Source organism: Octopus bimaculoides, chromosome 22, assembly GCF_046866305.1.
Source record: "Octopus bimaculoides isolate indiv1 chromosome 22, ASM4686630v1, whole genome shotgun sequence".
Classification (NCBI taxonomy): Eukaryota; Metazoa; Mollusca; class Cephalopoda; order Octopoda; family Octopodidae; genus Octopus; species Octopus bimaculoides.
Window position 1 is genome coordinate 38560167 of NC_142949.1, and position 6279 is coordinate 38566445.

At 34.0% G+C, this 6279-nt stretch overlaps 1 long non-coding RNA gene across 1 annotated transcript in view; it reads left to right on the plus strand.

Moving 5' to 3' along the window:
• Positions 1–233: 233 nt before the first annotated feature.
• The window catches only part of LOC149131450 (uncharacterized), a 66393-nt gene continuing 60347 nt past the window's right edge, over positions 234–6279 (plus strand). Inside the window, exons 1-2 of the long non-coding RNA XR_016237890.1 lie at positions 234–305; positions 1352–1418. This is a non-coding gene — a long non-coding RNA (uncharacterized LOC149131450). The remainder of the gene's footprint in view (positions 306–1351; positions 1419–6279) is intronic.

The window sequence follows — 6279 nt, forward strand, 5'->3', positions numbered from 1 at the left end:
GATAATAATAATAATTATACTTTCTTCCATAGGTACAAGGCCTGGAATTTGTGAGGAAGGAGACAGTAGATCACATCGACTCCAGTTCTTGGCTGGTACTTAATGTTTGGACCCCGAAAGGATGACAGGCAAAGTCGACTTCGGCAGAATTTGAACTCAGAATGTAGCGACGGGTGAAATACCACTAAGCATTTCGTCCAGATTGCTTACGATTCTGCCTGCTCGCCGCCTTAATGGTGATGATGATTTCTGAAGTCTCTGGAATCCAAGGAAATTGGTTAATGATCTGTGTTGGCAATAATCGTGTAATATAAGCGTTTCACAGACAAATTATTTGTCCACAAAATAAGCATCATCACTTTCTCTTTCCTTTCTCTACCTGTCTTCTTTCTCAGTCTATCAAAATTGAAGGATAAACATCAATTTCTTCAGATTGGTGGGTGACTGATATTTCCAAAAGGTTCTACGATATATTTTGAAGTAGGGTTATGCACTAACCTACGAAACCCGATTGTTACTTAATTTTTACGACCTGAAAAATATCGAAAGTAAATCCATTTTAGTCGTACAACATTACTTTGTAGTATATAATGGTTACTAATAATTCTTTCTACTATAGGCACAAGGCCTGGAATTTGGGGGGAGGAGGTTAGTCGATTGCTAGTCGATTCCACTCACGATCACAAGGTTGCGATTTCGATTCCCGATCCAGTCGGTGCATTTTGTTTTTCAATGAAGCACTTCCTTACATATGGTCCCAGTCCATTCAGCTGTAAATGAGTTACCATATGACAGAATGGCGTTCCGTTCAGTGTGAATACAGTAATCTCGGTCTCATATGAACCGTGGAAACTCAGTAAACCTTCTTATGAGCCCCATGGCTTGAGACAGTAATGTCCATGGGTTGTTGATGATAACACTGCAATGCAGATTTGAGAGAGAAGTTAATAGAAGTAAATTTTAAAAAATTGCTATTACAGCTCTCGATAGGGTGTGTTAAAATGTGAAAATAACTCCAAAAGCTTAATTCTTTTAATCTGTACTACCCACTGTAGAATAAAACTCATGCACTTATAATCTGGTAAAAGTATTCTGAACAATATATTTGACATATATATCCAGGAATTGTACGTAACAAAGGCCAAAGCCAGGAAGGTACATATCGGCCGACAAATAGGGAGTTGTAGGTGGAAAGAGTTAGAGCTGGTCCTAAGAAGCGAAAGGTGTTTGAAAGGCAATACATGAATACATATGTAGACTCGTACACAATTATATAATGGTATATAATGGTAAGTGTTTATACTTAAAGATATCCATACATACATAATGGTGTTTATGATCTTCATTACAGGAATCTAAAGCTACGGGAGGAAGCAACGGCTTAGAAAATAACTGCAAATCCACAATTGCGAGTGAAGGTAAAGATCTATCTGTCTATCCACCTATCTATTTGCCTGTGTAAACACACACATACACACACACACACACACACACGCATATATATATAATTTTTCCCGTCTGGCCATATAGCCTTTTCTGTTTGCTTTCCTGTCTTGTTTTTTGTCCGCCACTACATTCCTCCATGGCAAGGTTTAATTTGTGTACATAAATTTAATTTGCGGTCCATGGGAAGAGCCGTTTTAATGATGCGTCCTACCCAGCTCTTCGAAACGCCGGTGTTAAAACGGGGGTAGCTGATGAAGGAGAATGTTCTCTCTGTGGCTTGTGTGTTTTCTCGTCTACGTTTTGTTTGCAATGTCCTGTACCCAGATATGCACCTATACATACAGGTGGATGTCGGTATGCACATACCTGTACGTATATATGCATATACTCATTTACTATTTATATATATATATATATATATATATATATATATATATATATGTGCCACATATATATAGACATGCCACTGTGAATAAGAAGCTCGCTTTGCGGCGACCAGGTGGTTTCGGGTTCAGTGTCACTGCGTGGCACTTTGTCTTAGCGTTTTATTCTAACAGCCCCGTATCGACCAATGCCCTTTGAGTGAATTTGTTAAACGTAAACTGTTGTGCGTGTAAATAGATAAATGGATTGATAGATAGATAGATAAATGGATGGATAGTTAGATTTTATACAGATAGAGAGAGAGAGAGATAGATTAGATCGATAGATAGATTAGATAGATAGATAGATATACAAACACACTGATAACGATTTGTAGATATGAAATAATAAACACTATGCGTAATGCCGAGCAAATGTTTTGACCAAAGAAGGGTAAGTTGTGTTATATCTACATAAACACCAGATGAATAAAAGACGTGATAATGACAACTAGACTACTTCTCATCACAGATGGAACAGATTAGGGCCGACCTCGGCTTAAGCAACAATAACAACTCGTATAAAATGCCAAGTTCTATAAAATAGGCAGAACTGATATTGCGAACATAATTAAGTCCCGTTCTTTACAAATTATATGCAGCATATACAATTAAGAAATAAATGTTTATCATAATTAAGATTTAATTACACATTGTTCGAGGTACCAGACTTTGATGAAGTTATATCTAATAGGGGAATACAGGCACATACATACATACCTATATACATACATGAATTTATGTGCATGACATTTTTTTATTTGGTATACATGTATATATATATAAATATGTATATATATATATATATATATATATATATATATAGATATATATATACACACATATATACACTTATACATATATATATATATATATATATATACACATATATACACTTATACATATATATATATATATATATAGTCTAATGGTTGAACATAATAAAAAAGAATACATGTGTATGTATGTATGTATGTACGTATATATTATTATTATCATCAACCATTAGACAATAGACATGCTGGAGGACCACTGTGAAGGCACACTTACGGTCCCGGAAGACTTATCCATATATACTCAAAGACAGACGCACAGTAATATCTATCTATCTATCGATATTTTATATATATTGCTATATATTCCTAGATATATGTATATATATATAAATATGTAATAACATAAATATAGTAAATATATATATATTCGAATATATTACATAAATGTGCATATATATATATATATATATATATATATATATATATATATATATATATATATATATATATATATATATATATATATATGAAACTATGTGTGTATATATATATATATATATATATATATATATATATATATATAGATAGATAGATAGATAGATATGAATATATGTATGTGAACGTGTATATGTCAGTAAATTTGTGTCTACATATAAACGCACGTATTTCTATGCATATGTAACTATGCGTTACACACACACATGTTGATATTAGTGGGTTTCTTTATAATAAACAATACAATGCACACAAGGTATTCTTCGATGATTACTATACGGCCGTAGATGACGGCACATGTCTTGCGATACAGTGCTCTGGGATTGAAACCGCACGGAAGGTTATAATATGTACTACTTCATCACGAATATATCGTCACCCATTTACATACTCTTATAGGCGAATATATATATATGTGTGTGTGTGTGTGTGTGTGTGTGTGTGTGTGTGTGTGTGTGTGTGTGTGTGTGTGTGTGTATATACATGTATGTATACGACATAATATAACATGTGTACTACATACATATATGTATACAAAAATCTGCTGACATACATATATACACACACATATAAGCGCACACAGATTTGTAACTATATTAATGCAATCATGTTTGCGCATAGTTTTATATATACGTGCGCATGTGTGTGTGCGTGTCTGTTCCAGTGTGTGCATATATGTGAACGTACATACGAGTGAGTGTATATATATATATATATATATATACAAACATAGCACACAACCTTACGTCAGTGGGTGTGCATACGCAAACAACTGAGAACTTGTATATATACATCCGCAATTATTTACTCTAATTAATATATTTCATTCTACGAGTTATTTTAATAATGTCCTTAGTTAATTCCATTTTCTAAATATTTGAAGTGTTCATAATAATAATAATAATAAATAATAATGACAAACACAAGTAATATATTAATAAAAATCATATCACACGTATTTATTATATACTTCGGTGCATTTAATTTGCGCTTTTTATATAATTAGTACGCTGGATTAAGTGGCTTTCATTACACACACATAATTACATACATATAGATATATACACACACATACACACACACACACATATATATATATATATATATATATATATATATATATATATACACACATAAAAATAATGTAGATATATATACACACACATATATGTATGTTAATATGCTTACACGCGCGCTCACACACACGCATGCACGCACATACACTGATATACACGCATAGATATATACACACATAATATACATATACGTATACATATAAATACATGTACATATATATATACGCATGCACATATATATATGTTAATTTGCACAAACATTCACAGATATGTGTATATATATAATATATGTATATACACACACATACACATATAATACATACAAACAAATATATATATATATATATACATACATATAATACACACAAACATACACACACACACACACACACACACACACACACATATGTCATATTATTTTACTGGTTTCAGTCATTGAACTGCGCCCAGGCTGGAGCATGGCCTTTAATGTGTTGAACGAATCGACCCAAGTCCTTTCCTTTTAAGCTTGGAAATTATTCGATCAACCACTTTCCCGAACCAGTTTTGTTACAAGGACCGGTTATGACGCGTTGCGAGGTGGCGGGGGGGGGGCAAAGACAAATACAGAAACACAAGACGCACGCACACACCTCTATATTTCGGGTGCAAAGATTTATCTTCAGAAGGACACTGTCAAAGAAATGTGTATCTTCGTATGTCCTGTCATTTTGGATAGACGGGTAAGCAGCGACCCACCATCGATATCCGTCTTCACCTCCTCTGCTACCAACCTACAGTCAGTCTTCAAATATGGTCACCAATGTGACCTGCACGGCACCACCAAGTACCGGCCTAAAACGGGAACACTGCCCATCAGTCGATCCAAAATGGCAGGATCTACGTAGGCACATATTCTTTGATTGGATCCTTCTGAAGATCGCCCTCTCCGTCCAAAATATAACGGCTTCTTTCAATTCTGACTTCCTCTTTTTTCTTAATAAAATCTGAACACCACTTCAAACAATCTATACAGAAATACATACACGCATGCGTATATATATATATATATATATATAAACTTTTGTGAAAATTAGTCGATACAGTTGCAATGATTAGCAAAAGGAATTTTTTGCTAATAATTTAAAAGGAATCAACTATTTAAAAATTTTCTTTTATTTATCTGAATATCACTAACCTTTGTGGAAGAAGCTTGCATATAGTGTGTAATTTATGTCTAGTGTGTATGTTGTGTGTAAGCGCTTTCGTTTTCCAACTTTTCAAACATACGGGTTCCGATTTAGAATTTCTATAACGTATTCTTCTTGTCTTGTTCGTAGTTGATCGTTTTCATCTTATAGAAACAATGCCTGATGCGAACCAATAGCCATGTATATACCATAACTCAGTTTTTAGTCATTTTGAGATCAACCACGGCTGACGAAGTGAAAAGAATAATGAATGCAAAATTATTGAAATCCTACAAGGTAAATTCTGGTATGTATTTCGTAGGCAATGTATCTGAAGTCTAATTGTTAATTTCTTTTAATGTACAAAAGAATAAAAACTTAGAACAGACAACCTGTTGGATTCTCGCGAGCAGACTCTAAATAAATCAGTTAGATAACCTAGAATAGCACTGAGTTTGATGGCTGTCTAGATATAAGTTTATATATATATATATATATATAATGTGTGTGTGTGATGGATACTCCCATCGAAGACGACTTACGGGCGTTCAGTTTTGCCGAATGACCCGCACAAATAATTTGTGTACAGTGGTCAAATGTTCGTGCTGCACATGAGGTCACTCTCTCCATCAAAATCGGCGTTACCTGAACAGGTGCCACGCGTCAGGTGTTGAAGTGATTGCAGAGCAACGTGAGAACACACCTCACCACTTTGTCTTTGCAACTGGATCCACGATCTCGTGATCGTTAGTTCAAAGAACAGACCACCATGCTATATACATACATAGATGAGTACATACGATATATATTTACGTATAGAACATGTATGCATGTATATACATACCGTAGTTTCTAATAGAGGCATATGGCCTATAGACATGTGGAGGAGGATATC